Source organism: Amblyomma mixtum, chromosome 9, assembly GCF_055824585.1.
Source record: "Amblyomma mixtum isolate Tamu chromosome 9, ASM5582458v1, whole genome shotgun sequence".
NCBI lineage: Eukaryota > Metazoa > Arthropoda > Arachnida > Ixodida > Ixodidae > Amblyomma > Amblyomma mixtum.
In genome coordinates this window covers 30571452-30591291 of record NC_143020.1, presented here as the reverse complement: position 1 = coordinate 30591291, position 19840 = coordinate 30571452, and positions in this window count along the sequence as shown.

The following is a 19840-nucleotide window of genomic DNA, read 5'->3' as shown; positions in this document are numbered from 1 at the left end:
AAATCTATGCTATCGACGGTTGTGCAGTCTACAGGGTTTGCTGAGAAGTCAACGGATTGCCGGTTGTACGGGTACACCCTGGTCTCCAAGGTCTTCTCAGTGGAGATGTTTAGGCGGCGTTCTCGGAAGCGGTGTTAGGAGGATTTTGAGCCACATTGGGGGAAATTTTTTTTTGACGCCACTCATGAGGAAATTGACCTTATTCTCTTCGATTATGGCGGGGTCGGCTTGGCTGCAAATGCGCGCAAGTTGTTCAAAATACACTGTAAAAATATTCTTGGATTCTGGAATACGGTACTCAAGCAAGAACTCAGTTCTACCGCTAAAGACGGCGCTTGTCAGCATTCTGAGCAGTTGTTTCTGGAGGCTCCGCAAGGAATTCCGGGAATTGTCGGGGTACAAGCCACGTTATTTGTGGGGAATCCAATGAGAAAGAGGTTTTCTGGAGCATGGATTTGTTGCCCCAAGCGGTAAACGCAGTGAAATTGTCGATGACTGCAGAGAGTCTTTATGTCTTCATTTGGTTTGCCCGTGGAATACCGCTGGCTCAGGAGGCCGGCAAAAGACGAAGGGCGCTGGCTGTGCAATGCAGCCCATCTTCGGAGGCATAGCAGATTCTCCAGTTGAGCAGCACCGCCAGATATCGCCTACTGCTGAGAATGTCGTAGCGAAATGACGATGCGATTGACGTGGCATTAGATTGCAATCGTTATCTTTGGCCTTACCTGTTCAAACTAATAAAAGAACTTCGCGGCTGCGGTGATAGCTACAAGTGTGCTTGGCGGCAATCGAAGACCGCCGCTTTCGGAAATGCAAGATAACTACAAATGCCTTGAACAGCACAGAATCGGCTCTGAGTTGGGGCGACCATTCTACATAAATCAAGGCGTATCTGGCGTCACAACGAATATGGTGAAGTCGCGTGTCGGTGGTCCGCTGAATAAAAAATACACATTACTAAACTTGGCGGCAGTAGCGTCGAACGGCAAATTTAGGTTAATAAACAAAATATATGCATCAATCTTGCCTTCAAATTGCTGTTTGCAATCGCAGCCTGTGATTTCTCATCGTCATATTAACTGTGTCCACTGTATGCATGGCGTCTTTTATATGTGGTGTATGCATGGTGGCTTTTATATCACTTCAAAAAACCTGTCCTGTGTCGGCTGCGGCCATCTTACCAAACTCACCAGGCTCCTTGAGGCTCTGTTACAGCGGCAACGCCTGCGCTTCTAGGACGCTATTTTGTTACTCCAAGGGGCCCTCGGTAATGATGCCATCGGATTACTTTTTCTACCCATTCCGACCTCTTCTTGATTTCAACTACGAAATCTCTAGCTCCAGTTTGTGTTTTCACATACTATGCTCTATTTCTCGCTGTTTACGCTGCACACCTCTGTTTTTTTTTTCATTTCTTACTGCGCCGTCCTCAATTTTATTTGAAAACTTTTCGTTTTACTCCGAGTTAGGGCCCCATAGGTTACACTGGATTGATACGGCTATTATAGACCATGCTCATAGCTAGGATTTAATCAATTTTTAATAATACAAAGAGCAGTACACAAAAGTCCTCATTGTCAATGGGTAATGAGGCAAGGCGGATACAAACGGTGAGTAAAATTATCATCGAAACCTGAGTATTAAGGAAAATTTCTTATTTTCCATTTTACAACTACAGTCAGCGAGGTACATATTTAAAATTAAAACCAACAGGCACTCATATTCAAAGAATATTCGCTCTTTTGAGATATAGTTATTTGCAGGTGTCGTGAGGTTTGCACCTCTAAAATTTCAGCGCAAACATTATAGTCAGGCATGCGAAACTGCGGCACCCGGCATGAGGCTTCTCCCCGTTCCGACGCAGCTGTTCCATGTGGCGGTCCGCCTGAAAACAATGCGGGCTTGCAGGCGACAGTGATAACTTTTCGTTTTTGGACAATAAAAGCGAACAACTACTGTGCCAGTGGCGTGGTGCTAGCACTGTTTCTTTATTTGATTGCTTGTTCAGTGATTGATAAGACGTGGTGCCGCTATGGACTACGCATGCAGTCTTTCGCAGCGATGTCTAACTATTGGGAAACAACGAAAAATTATAATATTTGTAGCTGAACATACTTTTCAGTTGAAGCGCCATATGCAAACACTTCACAAAATAATGGACGAGCTGCATGCCGAGCGCCGCAATCACAGATACGTACTTTGTGTGTTTCACGTTGTTTAACGCCCGAAAGAGACTCAGGAAAAAGAAAGTACAGAAAGCCTTAGCAGCAATGCAAAGGGGGAACGCAGCTAGTGAACATCAGGTAACAGCAGATCTCTTGACGGACTGAGGAGAGATTATGCCAGAAAAACTAGCCACCCTTTATACGAAACGCCTTATGACCTCGAGCGTACCAGAAGGTTGGAAGAATGCTAACACTATATCATAAGAAAGGAGACGTCAAGGACTTGAAAAAAGACAGACCGAGCACATTAGTGTCTGTTGCCTACAAGGTATCTACTAAGGCAAACGAAAATAGAATCATGACAACCTTATACTTCAATCACTCCACTAATCAGGCAGGCTTTCGTAAGCGATACTCGACAATGGACCATATTCACACTATCAATTAGGTGATACAGAAATGCGTAGAATATAACCAGCCCATATATATAGCGTTCATTAATTACGAGAAACCATTTGACTCATATGAAACCTCAGCAGACATGAAGGCATTCAGGAATAAGGGTGTACTACAGTTTTATATGAAAATGCTGGAATATATTTGTAACTACTCCACAGATACCATAGTACTTCATAAAGTCAGCACTAAAATTCCAATAAGGAAGGGTGTTAAGCAGCGCGACACGATCTCTCCAATGACACGATCTCACCGCCTGGAGGTGTTCTGAAGCCTGAATTGGGTATCATTGGGGATAAGGGTTTATAAGGAATACGTGATTAATTTGCAATTCGCTAATGGCATTGCCTTGCTAAGTCACTCAGGAGAAGAGTTGCAAAGCATGGGAAATGAGTTAGATAGGCAGAGCGGAACGGTAGGTGGTAAAATTAGCATGCAGAAGACAAAATTAGTGCTCGAACGTCTATGAATAAAACAGGATTTCACAAATTGTAGCGAGTTGCTGGAAGTGTGAAGGAATGCGTGTACTCAAGGCAGGTAGTAGCTGCTGATTCGGATCATGAGAAGAAAATAACTATGAGAGTAAGAATCGGGTGGAGCGCTTAGGGCAGGTTAGCTCAGATTATGAATAGCAGTTTCCCGCCATCCCTCTAGAGAAAAGTATATAACGGCTGTATCTTACCCATAATAACCTACGGGGCAGAAATGTGGCTGCTAAGGAGAGGAATTTAGCTTAAGGACACCCCAGGCATCTATGGAATGAAACATTCGCTGTGGCGTAGCTTGGTTAAGCCCGGTAATTGCGAAAGCAATATCCGTACCTACGCCATGTTTCAGCTGGTAGTGTAGCTGGTGGTGGTGCTTGTGGTTAGACTTGTGGTGATGCATCGGTTATACAATCCAATCCAATCCAATGTAAACAGACCGCCAACGGGCAGAGTGGGGGAGGGAACAAATTTCTATTATTGAACTCCTAGCGAAAATCAAGAAGGAGAAACGGGCTTTGGCAGGGCATGCAATGCCAAGGAAGGATACCCGCTGGTGGTTAAGGGTAACGAAACCTGTTTCAAGAGAAGGCAAGAGTAGAGGGGGGCGCCAGAGAGTTCGGTGGACGGATGATATTAGGAAATTTGCGGGGATACGGGGGCCACAGCTGGCAAAGGACAGGGATAATTGGAGAAACTAGGGGGAGGCGTTTGCCCTGCAGTGGGCGTAGTCAAGCTGATGAAGATGATGACATGTAAGCAGCGCTTATGGTTAGCGGTATCTGCAGCTGGAGATTGTTTCTAACCTTTGGCCTTGGTCGAGTGCATGACTCAACAAGCGAACAAAACACAAAAGCTTTTATGCGCCACAGGTGACGTATCGGTGAGATGAGGTGAAGATAATGTAATCCTGCACACTCTGAACAGAAAACAGCCTATTCATTTTGCTGCAGCCTTCTTGCAGTCGCAGCCCACTCTAAAAAAAACATTTCATTATTTGTCATGAGCTTCTCGTCCGCAAAGGGACACAATGCCTTTACGCTGAATTTCAAAGGCTTTTGCTGGAATAGGTTCTCGAATAGCGTCACCATAAAAATGGCGCCATATTTTGACAAGAACATTCGAAGGCAATCCATTTTACAGCCCACCTGTAGGAGAAACGCAACACAGTCGCGGCATTGCGCGCTTTGTGTGTGCACGCCATGGCATTCTCTTTGGCCTCTTTGCTCTGTCGTTCCTAGTATCGGCGCCAAAGCGACGCTCTTATTGGCTAAAGACGGATTATCGGAAATTCTAAATGTTAGGAAGGCGATCAGAAGCAACAACGGCATCTTTATTTTTAAGTGATAAGAACCAAGCACGTGCCGGAGCACGCGCAACGCACAGAAAAGGCGTATGACCGCTGTACTGTAAAGTTATAAGGTACAGTCTTTCTCAGAAGTATATAGCCCAAAGGGTCTGCTTCTGAGCCCTGCGCGGCTCCTCTTTCATACTCAAGGCTCCTAATCTCACAAAGGCAGGAGGAACTTAAGACCTCAACTATCCCGAGCTTATGATTGTCAAATGTCCTTATTATCCCAGCTACACTGCTTGGAAGGAAATCTCTTGGGATGCATATTTTTGACAAAGACTGTTAATTCTCTGTCATTGTCCGCAAGTAAAAGACATGCGCGGTAGCCATTTGTTGCGCAGTAAATATTAAAACAGAATTTACTGACACCGGCACACATCACACACACCAGTGTTTTTATATTGTTGCATGGCAATCGTGTTTGAAAATTATCGCACACTGGCGGCGGGGTGCTTCGAATGTGTTGACGCCCAGAGTGCACAATTACACAAGTGCACACTAGCACTTCTATTTAGCTCACTGTAATAGGCGTTACGAAAGACAACTGCGCGGTCATAGTTACGGCTTTACATGTGCGGCACGTTACCAGTTGCAATGGATCTTATTTGCCTACGATATAAGGCGCCTATCTGTTTACAATGCAGGCAATGCAGGAAACAGTAACAATGCCCCCAAGAAAAGAAGCCCAATATTCTGCTCTATTCATTTATTTCATAGCACTCGAGCCACAAGCTACGGCTGCTGGTCAGTTGTTATACTGCTCATGTGCTGGCAATTAAGACACGACTGCGATCCCGGCAGCGGCAGTACAATGTTTAGGGAGTCGAAATGCAAGATAGTCCTGTGCTATGCGACGACAATGAGCGTTTAACAACTTCAGGTCCTCGGGTTTATCTGGAGCCTTCCACTACCGCGTCGCTCGTAGCCTGAGTAGCATCGGCTAATTAGACCACATAAACGAAAACGAAGCCAACATTGTGGCCAGATACCTGCTTCAAGAACAGGGAAAAGTAATTATGTTTGCTAAACGGGAATTGTGAGTTGCGCCTTTACAAAATACAAATTTTAGCCAAAAGTCTATCAATTTTTGTATCTGGAGACGAATCCTTTGTCAAGTACAGTGACTGCGATGCCAGGGAGCTTGACTATTGCGCCAGCGGACTAGGGTTGAATCCCTGCCGCGGCTGCCGCGTACTTGTCGAGAATTTCTGGGCATGCGTCCACGTACCGGGGACCTCGGAGGACCAGAATCTGCATAATAATGGACACTGCTCCAATAAGATAACTGATCCGTCAGCATGTTACACTTCTTGGTAAGAGGCTGCAAACTTTTCCATTGAAAGGTTCGCAAAGTAGAGCGCAGTTGAGTTATTTTCAAATTTCCGTGGAGAATAAATGTGCGCCAGAGACGAAGGAAGACGTATATATCTTGGCAAACTGATCTCATCTGCCCAAAGCGGTGGCTCAGTGGCTTTGGCGTGCGATTGCTTCTCCCTGGATGGCGAGTTCGATCTAAGCCCTGGCATCATATTTCGATGGAGACGGAAACCAAAAAAAAACAATTTTGCGGTGCGATGTCAGGGCCACTTAAAGAACATCACGAGGTCTAAATTAATCTAGAGCCCTCCCATACAGCATCCCTCTTAACCTGCGTCACGTCGGGACTTTAAAACCCAATAATCTGCAGCAATCTAATGTTCCTCACCCCGCCTGTATCCCACTCATCACAGCTTCCACAATAGTAGTAAGCAAGTTGCCTAAAAAGCTTGGTAACAACAGTCAACGATGCCGGTGGCATTCACGCTGAACACTTTTCCACACGGAGCGGTCGCATAAAAACTTTAAGCCACATAAATCATCACCACCGCCTTAGTGTTAGCTAAACGACACCGGTGGTTGCCGATCTTGTTGCTCCGTCGCAGCTACATTAATTACTTTTTTTATTGAAGTACAGCTGCCAGCAGTGCAGCTCAAGCAGCTGATGCTCATGAAAGGTGGGGTGCCTAGCAGCGCTAGAAAATGTTAACATATGTGCCCTTAGGAATATAAGCAAGCAGGTGTTCTCATTGTTCGACTGAACAGGAAAAAAAGTATGAAAAATGTGTAGTCCTGAAAAAATATGGTCGTATTGATTTTGTATGGGTGTGGCTTGATGCGTATTATGGTAAAAAGATGAGAATGACTCAGATGCAAGCCTGGTTGCCACTTTTAAAATAGAGGTTAATACATTATGTCAAACGGGTTGCCAGTGAAAGCAATCAAATTGACTTCAACCATGAACAGTCAGACTTTTCTTTCTTCTGAGACCGGTACGGGGTAACGGTTGTTCTAATAAACCCTGTAGAGAGCGCCCCCATCAAATAATTGAAGAGAAAAAGCCCTTAGCAATTATGTGACTACAAAGAGCACACTTAGCAAAGCTTCGACGTCAGGGCATTTGCCGTCACACAAGTAAAAACACGATCCGCTTAACGGCGACCTAAAACAGGGTAATAAGTATTATATTCTCGCACTGAATACAGTTGTCCAATGACAGAGAAAACATTATTATCGTAATCTATTTGCAGCAAACGCAAAGCGCAGATTAGATTATTTCGTAATAGTTATTTTCAACAGATGAAGCTTCGCTGGAGGCTACATGTAAGTATGCTGACGCCACTTGCTTCAAATGGGGCGGCTCATGTAGCTACTGTTGCAACAGGAAAATAGCAGTCAACAGGACGTCGCCCAAACGCATTGTACGGCTGTGAAAAAATAACAAGTTATAATTGGTTAGCAGCAACCTTCTTAATCTCATCCGTCCACCTATCATTGTCCCGCTCCATGCTGCACTGTAAGTTTCTTGGGAAGTCCGTTCTCGCTAGAAGCCACTAATCATCTTCCCTTCACATAACAGACCCTGCCCAAGCGAATTTCTTCCTCTCCTTTTCGGTCAGGATGCCTTCAACTCGCGTATGCAAAATTTGTCCCACAAAATACCCAGTTTGCAGTCCTTAGCGCGGATCAAACCCTGCGTTTTACCATAGCTGTCGCGAATGCCACGGCAAGGGAGACCGAACGTGGCGCAGTCCACTGACGTGCGCAGAGGGGACTGCGTACTTTAGTATACTGCGCCACGTGCTAACAAAGGGAGAGCGAAGACAACACCCCGCTGCTGCTGGCACACTTTAGTCATCCCAGAAGAAGGGACCGAGTTGGCCCCGAAACGTTGGGCAAAATTAAAATATTGGTTGGCGTCAGTTTTTTTCTCTCAAATATAAAAATCACTACGTTGTGGCAATATGATTCAATCGGCGCACTGTCTGCCCAAAATTATCCTAGTTTACACATGAAACCACGCTCAAGAAACACGACCAAAATTCGCTATTTCTTGGAGCAACCACAATAAGAATTGGAAGAAAGGTAACTGTAGAGAACTGAATTTAATAATGTCCCCAGAAGAGCTTGAGAAACTCAAAGTGCAAAACGGGGAAACAAACATTTTATTTTGCCCCGACGTACGTAGCTCCTCAAAACTGAACGAGTAGCAGAAGGTGCCTGTACAGCCCATTACATAAAGTGAAATGTTGGTCTATACGGCGTTTAATTCAGTAATTTGCTGAGTAATTGGCGATTCGCTGATGACATTGCCTTGGTAAGCCACTCTGGACAAGAACTGCAAAGCATGATCAATCGGTTAGACAGGCAGAGCAGAACGGTGGGGCTAAGAATTAACGTGCAGAAAACCAAAGTAATGTTCAACAGCCTAGCAAGGGAACAGCAGTTCGCGATTGGTAGCGAGGGGCTTGAAGTAGTAAGAGAATATGTCTACTTAGGGCAGGTAGTGACCGCAGATTCCGATCATGAGAGGGAAATAACTAGAAGAAAAAGAATGGGGTGGAGCGCATATGGCAGGTTCTCTCAGATCATAAATGGTAGCTTACCAATATCCCTAAAGAGAAAAGTATACAATAGCTGTATCCTACCGGTACTCACCTATGGGGCGGAAACGTGGAGTCTAACAAAGAGGGTTCAGCTTATGTTAAGAACAACGAAGCGAGCTATGGAAAGGAAAGTGATAGGTGTAACGCTAAGAGATCAGAAGAGGGCGGGGTGGGTGAGGGAACAAACGTGGGTTAATGACATCTTAGTTTAAATCAAGAGGAAGAAATGGGCTTGGGCAGGGCATGTAATGCGAAGGCAAGATAACCGCTGGTCCTTAAGGGTAACGGAGTGGGTTCAAAGAGAAAGCAAACGTAGCAGGGGACGGCCGAAAGTTAGGTGGGCGGATGAGATTAAGAAGTTTGCAGGGATACAGTGGCCGCAACTGGCAAAGGACAGGGTTAATTGGAGAGACATGGGAGAGACCTTTGCCCTGCAGTGGGTGCAGTCAGGCTGATGATGAAGATGCTGGAACCTGACCTATGGGAGACACAGTACTGGAGGCCTCCATACTATTTTCGGCAATCCTGGGTTCCTTGACGTGCACTGGCATTGCAGAAGACATTGGCTTTTACGGCATTTAGTGCTTTCACCTCCCGTTCTGGGCAAACTAGCGAACATCGTCTATGCAGCGCAGCCCACTGGGCAGAGGAAATGAGCTAGAACTGTAAGGAACTGAAGCGAACATTTCCGTCCACCCGCTGAGCTCAGGGCCAGCGCGCCACGAGTGGAAGCACGCTGCGCGGCCCCGTGAGAGCTCCAAGGGCAGCAAAGGTCTACTGGACCGCAGAAACTTCTCTTGAGCGATTCAATCAGACCCAAGAGTCCGCATTCGGCCTTACGTGCTGCTCTCAATCACCGCTGCATTTTGTTGATTCATTTAATTTTATGAAGAGCAATGCCACGGGCCTAGTTGCATTATACCTATCCATCGTATAACAACCAGCCCTCTCGCCCCTCTCCCCCTGTGCTACCTCTCTGAGCCACCCCGCCACGAGTGCCCTGGCACCATCCATGTGCGCACCTTCAAACTTGTCGCTTGGAGGAGAAGCGAAGGTTGCTCGGGTTACCAGCGCAGAGCGTAAGCCGAGCGGTCTCATCGCTCGAAAGCCGCGGTGCAGACGGGAGGCTAAGGCGTGCGACCCGGCTTCCGGGTAAAGAGCAAACAGACGCGGCGCATCCATGATAGAGTGCTTACCACCGTCAGAGAGTTTATGCTACATATCTATGTTGCTCATGTTCGCACGAATGCTACCGTACGACCGCACGACTCCTGTCCCGTGTCAACAACGCTTCCGCGGAATACACCGAACTAGTGAAGGAACCCCGCTCCAAGGCGACGTCCCAACTTCTTCGCGATTTTTTCGCGAGACCGGTTCGGGAGGCCGCCGTCTTAAAATATGCTACTCCATGGCTGTCATACATTTCCTGGTTCCTCGAATTTCGACGATATCATAGACTACATTTCTGCAAATATATATTTCACCACCATCGCAATGCAACCGCTGGAGTAAAAGTAAAAAAGTAATGGTAATTTTTCAATCCAAAGTAATATATCCTATTTAATCTACCCGCATTTTCCATAACTGGTACCTGTTGGTAATCGCTGTGTATGCTGCTCCGATGCTGCAAATACATTCCAGCTTCCGTACGCACTAAAAAAGCGCAATAAACTCAATTCAAAACTGAAAGCGAAGCTACATTTCTGCCGCCAGGTGGACATCGGTACCTTCGGGCCCTTTTTAAATTTTGTTTCCCACCTGCAGTGTGTGGGGTGTGTGCGTCATAGTGCGACTGCTTCAGCGGTTGACGTGAACTGACTTTTCGACCATGTTTTTTCGAGGTGCCGCATTGAACTGAAGTATTTTAATGTGCATATTTAACTGAAAAAGTGCGTAGGTTCCTTCACTGCTGTCGAAATGCCGTACTTAACGTATCGGAACCGAAGCAGCCTTCGGAGGCTCTGCCGGATGTCTTTCTTTGTTCTAGATTGCCCGAAAGGCAGGCGCTCGCAAACATTTTAAAGGTTTCATATCAGGAAGCATGGACGCAGTTATTATGTGCGTGTGTTTAAGCACCTGAATACATTTTTTAATGTGCAAATCCTTGTCCTGGAGTCGCCGTTAACGAAAAACACGAGCGTTGCCGTGATTTGGAGGTGGACAGACACTCGGCACGGCTACGATCGTGCCTCGAACGGTAAGCAGTCCTATGTCTTCGTGAATGCTTTTTTGCATTTCCAAAGGATATTTTACGCAAGAGCAGCCTCGAGGCTTGCCGCTTCTAGTACCTAAGTGCCAAAACCTGCAGTGCGACAGGCCACTCTTTCCGTGGATACTAGGAAGAGGAGCACCACTGAACACAGTTCGCCGAGAATCATTCTACTCACTGCTGTTTTTGGTTTGACGAAACGAAGGTTGCAGAGTACTGCCACATGCTGCATAAGAGCCCTAGTAAGTGTGTTCTGTCAATCGAAAAGCCGTTTAACCCTATTTCGCTAAATTCCTTGTCCTACGGTTTATGCACACCGGGTAATCATTGCGGCCGTGCGTAGGGACTGCACCTTATTTCTCCGTAAAATGCATTGCGTAAGCGTGACATCAACGATAAACGTTCCATTTTCTCTGCTGCAGGCGCCTGCCGCTGGTCATGTTGTGCATCAGGCTGCTTTGCAGTTTGTTGACGCTGCTATCTATTTTGGCTTTTAACTGTTTTTAGAACGGCACTAAGATTTAGAACTTGTGCGCTGTTTAAACTAGGTATATTTACCTTGCTTTCCCAAGTTTTCAAAAGCTTCATTATTTGGCCAGAGTGACCCTACTTCTGAATTTTGTGGTCTGTAATCATGATGGTATTAAATGGATGTCTGCAGGTGGAAACACCTACACCCACACGGGAGTCTGCATCCACAGCTTTCACCTTGCTGCCACTGAGGAATATTCGTGAGCACTATGTAAGCAAAGGTGTGTTTTAGTTCTTGCTGCAAGCTTTTTATGTTGTATGTTGCTCTTTTTTTGGGCCATTTTCTCTTCTTTTCTTCAGCCTCAGTCTCTTTGGGACGTTAAACCCCATAATCCAAACCAAACCAAACCAATCTTCTTTTCTTCACCAAGCTGCTTCATGAAACAGGGTGCATAGCCTAACTATGTCCTCATTTATATATACTTCTTTGCTACTTCGTTATCAGCATAGCGTTATAGCAAACCAATTTCAGTGTTGTTGAACGTAGTTTTCTCATCATCATCAACATTCTGACTACGCCCGCTGCAGGGCAAAGGCCTCTCCCATGTCTCCAATTAACCCTGTCCTTTGCCAGTTGTGGCTACCGTATCCCCACAAAATTCTTAATCTCAACAGCTCACCTGACTTTCTGCCGTCCACTTGGAATCTACTCCGTCACCCTTAAGGACTAGCGGTGTGGATTCCAAGGGAAGGCAAGCAAAGTGCCAAATGTGTGAATGGATGTGTTTTCTATAATGTGAATGTGATTAAGACAAACAATGGAGCCTCTCGCTGCATCTTGATTTGTCACGAAGTTGGGAATTTCTAATCATTGCCATATCAGTTGTCTATAATCGAAAATAGGTTGTTACAAAAAGTGCTGCAAAAAAAATCTTGTGCCAAAGCAAAACCCCAACTCATTCGGTGCTCACTTAACATCTTCTTTTGTAACTATATATTTGGGCTGATGTAAGGGCTCCAGTATGACAAATATAATGTAGGTACGCTCGTTTACATTAGCCAGTCAGAAGTCTAATGTAGAAGCAAGCATGAATACTTAGCCAATCAAGAGTGATATTAAAAAAAAATTCTTAGACCCTTAACGTACCATCAGCATTCAAGGTAGTTAGCCGCACCTAGGGTCACATAAAAGGCATTGATAAAGGCGGCATAGAACGCCTAGAGGGTTACTGCTACATTTGGCACTAAGAGCACACATTCAGATGTAGGAAAAACCAAACTGAACAGCTTTCTGCCTTTAATGCTTCTATTTCTTGTACAGTCACTAATGCCAGTCAAAATAGGCAACTTGTGCCTCATAACCCCACCGATTTTTTTTTTGAGGTATTAAATATACATTGACCTTTTTGTAGCAGTAGCTCACATAAGAATTATTTGAACGGCTCGCAGCATGGGCCGCAGCGTAATCAGCAGCAGTTACCTGCTGCTCCTAATCCAGTATGTCTGTGACTTACAAGCAGAGTAGTATATTTCACCTCACAACTTCTTGCAGTGCATTAGAAGTGTTGAGTTCAAAGGCAGCAGCTTCCACATGTGTGATGTTCTAACATGGCCACTCATAGTATTCGAAGCTGTCGCCTCACTACCATAGGTTCAGCTCCACTATAGAAAGTTGTGAGATGGAGCATGCTTCGCGCAGCTCTCTACTTCTTAAGAAGTTCTTAAGCACCCACCAAACCTCTTCCTTGCGGATGCTCGCTCTGCAACGAGACGCAGCCGCACGCGATGCAGCGAACAACATAATGGACAGTAGCAAGACGGCGATGGCCTCCACTTGCGCCTTGCCGCTGTGTTGGCTGGCTTTTCCTGAGATCTAATTCTTGCATCCAGCCCTGTTTACGGAATTTCGAAGCAGTGCTTCTGATTTTCAAAGGATTTCTATCGCAAATGTGTCAGAGAAATCACGCTTCTGTGCTCCTTATTTTTTGTTACCATTCTGCGAACGAGAACGTCGGTAGTTCTCGAGATCAATTTTGTATCCGCCTGTTTCAGTTAGATATTTCTATTTAGTGTCCCATTAAAATCAGAATAGAAACTTAGGACATTGCCTGCAAAAGACCTAATCTTTATTTTTATTTCATAATCTCGAGCATCTCGCACTCCAAGATTTTCAGGTAGGTTTTCGCGGTCTGCTTCGCACATTGCGTCTCCATATATCTTATCCGTTTCCTCCGTGGAGCGAAAACTTTTCAAATCTGGAAGAGAAAAAATTGTGCTGAGGACAGGAAGGCGCAGTAAGTGTCAGCTTTCTCAGTGTACACGGCAATCGTGCTGCAAGAGAAAGAACATGGTAGAGAATAAAAGAAGAGAAAATGAAGCAGGTTGCGCACTTAAAGGTTCGAATTAATTTAGGCGATGTAGTCTTCCTAAATGTACACTCACGTTGGATAGCATGCGGATGCCTCATCTATTTTCGCTGCTATTGACGCATGCGCCGTGGCCGGGATTTTATTCTGCTTCCTCAAGCCCAACCGTCGAGAGCTTTTACCGCAGATCCACCGCAGCTGGTACCGCAACGAACACGCCATAGCCGGGCATATATTAGACTTCTTCGTGATCGGCAGCCGAGGGCTTTTACCGTAGAGTCACCGCAGCTCGTACTGCGACGAACACGCCATAGTCGTGTTTATAGCAGGCTTCCTCGAGATCAAAAGCTGAGAGCTTTTACCATAGAGCAACCGCAGCCGGTACCGAAACCCACACGCCGTGGATGGGATTATATTCAGCTTCCTCGAGCGCAACACCCGAGAGAATTTACCAGAGAGCCAGCCTAGCGGGTGGCCCTCAAGAACAGGCGAGACTTAGAAGGCTTGGGATCATAAGAGATTGGGATCATAAGAATGCAGCGCCAGAAACTAAAATAGCTGCTGTTCGCGAAAAACAGGAGCGGAGGAACGCGGCAGCACGGAGAGCTCCTGTTGCGAATTACGTGACTATAACTGCCGCTGTGCCAAAGTAGACTAGTTAGGGCCAGCTTGAGCCCCAACTCGGGTCATGATCACGGTTGTGCCGTCGATCACGACCAAATTTATAGGCGTTGCGGAGAAGTGGGGACCGAGAACGTAGGCGGTGGGGCCCAGCAGAGGGGAGGACACCAGCATTCCTTAATATAAAATGCTCTCGCAAATTCATCATCTTCAGCAAGGCACCGGTGCTTTTCGCACAGGTCTCTGCATTTCAAACGCAGCGAAAGAAACTGAGTGCGCTGTCCGTCTGAGTTTCTGACGACAGAGGTTCCTCAAGGCTCTGCAATGGTTAACAGCACAATGAGCAGCCTTAGAACGCGCTACGGCCTTCGTGAAGAGCATTTTCTGCTTTTACACCTCTCGCTACTCTCTACCTACTTTCGTGCGTCACCCAAGTTCGAGGCTCTCGCCTGCAGCAGATATAGCCAATAGCGCTGTCACTCATCGTGCATGGCTGTAGACTAAACTTGAGCGAGAGTAGATGCCATTAGAAAGCGCTCGTCCGTGAATTCTCTCGGCCGTTATGTATGTACAACAATCCTTTCCGCATGACTCTCATCACTGCTTAATTTAAATGATGTGCTGTAAATATAAATTAAATGAGCGATGGCCGCAACTTTCCACGAGCTTCCTCTCTGCAGCATCGCATATGAGGGAGGCAAAAATTAATCTTTCAAACTTTTTTTCACCTCTTCCGTGTATTTGCCTTGTGGCTTTTGTGTCATTCAGATATAGAAGGGCTACGGGCATGTTTTCCCTTGTTGCCCTTAGACTAAAACTGAAACCTGCCGTGTTAACATTAGATAGGCCCATAGACGGAGGATCGTACCCTGGCCGCAGTGGACACATTTTGAAGGACGCAAGATGCAAAACCCCCTACGTGCTACGCGATGTGCCTAAATGTATGAAATATAGGCTTCTGAAAAATTCTTCTCAAAGTAGGCCCTTTACAAGGGTAAGCTCTCTTATGTTATTCCTTGCCAAACACTGATGGTGACATGCGTGCACGAAGCAATATGCTGCTGCTATCGGTTTACCTTCGTTGAATTGTCCATGGTTTACATAAGTGGGACTACGAACTATGAATATGAGCTCAAGACATTCTGACGTATCAGAGTGCTTTAAGGCGTAAATGAAACATGCTCCATTTTGCACACCAGATCGATTTTGGTAAGAATACAATTCAAACATACCTCCTTATCAAGGATATTCTGCGTTCTGAAGTTTTATTAAGGCTCCGATTTGGGCTAGTTGGTAATGATTCATGGTGAAAACAGCGCGGAAAAAACGAACGGACGACGAAAGACTTGTTTTGTGTCTTTCGTCGTCCGTTCGTTTTTTCCCGCGCTGTTTTCACCATTCTGAAGTTTTGCAGCCCGCCTAACGGCCCAAGTATATTTCCTCGACTAATTTGTTGCATTTTAAGCCTGGCAGACATCTCGAAGGAGCGTATTTCTTTGTTTTCCTATTTTCATCGCTTTTGTCATATACAACATATACAAAAAAATGTATAGTGCCCCTATGAAACTCACTCTGAAGCACAGAACAGTCTTCAAAATCTTAAATTTGTTGAAATGGCAGCTCAGGCAACAGCAATATCTTAATGCACATTAGCTGTAGAAGGATCAAGCTTGTGGGGCAGCGTCACTGCAGATAGCGATAAAAGAACAGCGGGCAATTTCTTTAATAGAGTCCAGGCAGTAAAGTGCAGAAGTGAAAATGAAAAAAAAACTGCATAGAATGTTCACTACATTCGAATCGGTCCGAAAGAAAATATTTCTGCTTGCTATGCAGGAGACGACAATGAGCAGCCAGTGCGCCGGACAGAGCCCTCGCACTGCGCCAGCTGCGAACACACAGGAGAACAGACATAGGAGGATTTTGCCCTGGATTGGTAGCCATCGAAGTAGTGCGTCATAGGAGGTGACTGCAATTGAAGCGGAGGGGTACGCGCTAGCTTGTGACCTCGATTGTGACTGGTGTATTGACCAACGGATTTTACTCTCAGAAACAACAAGTTATGATTTCACAAATCAAATATTTGCAGGTTCAAATACTACAAATCAGATATCCAGTAGCCACAAATTTTCCATCCTGGTGGTGGTTCTAAGCTATTAACTGTTAACGCGAGTCTTCAAACAATCGGTAGCACCTGGGTTTCCGCATAATGTCCCTACTAATGGTAGCGTGTAAAAATAACACTCTTGTCTCTACTTTTCTCATCGCTACAGCGTTGTTGAGAAGTGCACCTGTAAGTTAGATAGCCACTTAGCCAAATCCAATCCTCACAACCGATTTTCATTCTTTCTTCAGCCATTCACCCCTTCATCGGCCCTCCTCATGGTGCGGCAGAGGTGTTCGTTGAGAATTAAGTTACAGCGCTTTTCATTTTCTTTTCATTTTTCTCACATCCTCTTATCGATACTTCAAACATCTGGCGCTGAGGAGTCTGGAGTTTGGCCATAAGGACCCTGCCTATGCCAGCTCATTTAAACTAGCATCTGCATGCCTGCAGACCCCGCTATAATTTGAGAAGTTTATGTTTTTAGAAAATGTCACGGTATAAGGATACATACCACACATATGGAGCTTCGGAAGGAGTATAACATCAAACGAAAGAAGACTTCATTGTTACTAATAACTACAAGTGTAGTCTCGCTCATTAGCTCTGCCGCATGTTGTACAAAAAAAAAAACTTCACAGGTGGTAGCAAGAGAGCCCTCGGTCCTTTTTTATTACGTCCTGCTTTTGTTCTTTTTTTCTGCTCAACTTTTGGACAGAATACATCCCACGAAATCAACCGAAAGAATCAAGCCAAATTTTAGTTACCTGTTTTATTGTATCACTATTCCGCGCTTTGGATAGGAAGTGTTTTTATGTGTGTGAGCGTTCGAGAAACGCTCTGCATTGTCATAAGAAGTGTGTTTGCGAATTTGCGTTTATTGTAGGCATGAAAGGGTTCTAAAACAATAATTGGCACTATCCATTTTAACAATGGACGTTCGTTTTAGCTTTTCGCACCAGTCATGCATAAGGAGGGAAATATTACAAATCATATTGATACGTGCATCCGAAGAGACAGAAGTAGTGCATGCACGAGAAGACGAAGAAGTTAGTTGGCTCTCGCGCGCGCGCTCGAACCTCTGAGGGACTGCCGCAGGTCTTTGCGTCTCTGCGCTGGTGTTCTTTGGCAAAGTTAGTCAGGAGGACGTGGGTGCGGCCATCACGTAGTTGGACGAGACCTCTTGCAACGGCGAGTCCCCGCTTAAGCAGCAGTGGGCTATGGCTGTCCGCTAGGCCCTCGAAGTCGTGAAAGAGGTCATTCCGCACGAGCACCAGAACACTGCACCGCGGCGGCACCGTAACGTCGTTCTCGACAATGCGCAGGGCGTTGCTGCAGGGATCGCGGGAGTCAAAGCGCGCCACAGCCTGTTTGGTCGAGAACGTGACACGTGCCTCCTGAAAGTCAATCACAGCGCCGTTCGACTGCAGGAAGTCGATCCCCAGAATCAAGTCTCTGGAACACTCGGGCAGTACGACAAATTCACCAACGTACGTGAAACCACTAATCCCAACTCTAGCCGTACACTTGTCCACAGGAGAAATTAGGTGGCCACCAGCGGTGCGAATGGGGGTCCCCGTCCACGGTGTCAGAACTTTCTTAAGTTCTCCAGCAAAGACACGGCTCATAACAGAATAATCAGCACCGGTATCGAGCAGCGCGGTAATCTCAGTGCCATCAACTGTCACACGCAAATCGGATGCAGCGTATCTGATACTGTCGCTGCCTCTCGCTGTCCAGGTATCGTCGGCTCGAGGGTTTCGTGATGGAGGGTCTTGACACGTCCCGACGTCAGCGGCCTTGCCTCCAGAGGTCGCTGGTGTTAGTTTTCCCGACGCGGACTCGGCGAGCGACGGCCAGCAGAGCTACTCTGGCGGCCAGGGCTGGATGAGCGATAACGGAGAGGCGAAGGGGAACGCGACTCGCGCCTTCCAGAGTAGGCAGGGTTCTGGCGTGCCCATAGATGCTGTGCAATCTCATGCGGATGTTCGCTGTTCTGAGGGCAGGGTGCGTCGGGATGGAAACCGCGAAGGCCCACTTGGCGGTACGGACATGCTCGGTAGAGGTGACCGGGCTCCCCACAGTGGTAGCACAGAGGCCTGCGGTCCGGTGTACGCCACAAATCCGACTTGCGAGGCCGTGGCTCAGCTGTAGCAGATGCGGTTGCGGAATATGCGGCGATGTTACTCACGGGGGTCGCCGGGGCCATACCGTAGCCAGGCACGCTTGAGTGACATGTGCCGATGTTGCTCCCGCCAGGCGTTGGGGTAACGGGACCGTAGCCTGTTGTGCGACGGACAACGGATGCGTACGTGGGTCTGTCATCGAACCGGGACGGCGCTTTGGGGACAGGAGGAGCCTGCGCAACCTGTCGCACCTCGTCCCTGACGACTTCAGTCAGTGCTGCCAGCGGCGCAGGTGCAACCTGGGGCAGACGGATCCGTTGGAGTTCCTCCCGGACAACTGACCGAATTAGTTCGCGCAAGGTGTCTGCACTGCCGCCGAGACACGACGAAAAGCCTTCGGGCACCATGCAGTTGATGTCCCGGTTGTACTGGCGGGCCCGTTGTTGCAGTCGAACACTTACGCGCTCCGAGACCAACTATTCTACGACGGAGAAAGAATGTCTTGCAGTGATATGGGCCATCTGCAAATTCCGACCGTACCTCTACGGACGACCCTTCCGTGTAGTATGCGACCACCATTCCTTATGCTGGCTGGCGAGGCTCAAAGACCCCTCAGGACGCTTGGCTAGATGGAGCTTACGCTTGCAAGAATACGACTTAACAGTAGTTTACAAGTCTGGCCGTAAGCATCAGGATGCGGATTGTCTGTCGCGCGCGCCTATCCCAATCAGTACCGAAGAAACCACCGGTGATTTTCATTTCCTGGGCTCCGTTAGTACCACCAAAATGGCGCAGCTTCAGAGGGCAGACTCGGAGTTGGCACCGCTCATCGATTACCTCGAAGGCAGTGAAGCTCCCATTCCGCGTGTTTTTCTTCGAGGGCTTCACACCTTCACTTTACGGTCTGGTGTCCTCTACAAGCGCAACTTTGCCAACAGCGAAGAAGTGTTTCTACTTGTTGTACCATCACAGCTGCGGTCTGAGATCTTGAGTGCCTGTCATGATGCACCATCCGTCGGCCACCTTGGAGTCAGCCGTATACTCGCGCGGATTCGACAAAAGTATTATTGGCCCAGGTTACTCCCATCGGTGCGGGCCTACGTGAAAACGTGCCGTGAATGCCAACGTCGGAAGACTCCTCCATTGAAACCAGCCGGATTTCTTCACCCCGTCGATCCACCGAGGACCCCTTTTCAACTAGTGGGCATGGACCTCCTTGGTCCATTTCCGAAGTCTTCGTCTGGAAAGCGTTGGATAGTCGTTGCGACTGACTACCTCACACGGTACGCTGAGACCACGTCTCTTGCCAAAGGCACTGCTGCTGAAGTGGCGCAGTTCTTCGTCCACAACATTGTCTTGCGTCATGGCGCACCCGCCGTTGTTGTTACTGACCGCGGAACTGCTTTCACGGCCCGCTTAACCCAGTCCGTGATGACTCTCACGGACACGAGCCATCGACGTGCTACGGCGTATCACCCGCAGACAAACGGGTTGGTAGAGCGACTCAACCGCACACTAGCCGACATGCTATCAATGTACGTTGACGTCGAGCATCGAACTTGGGAC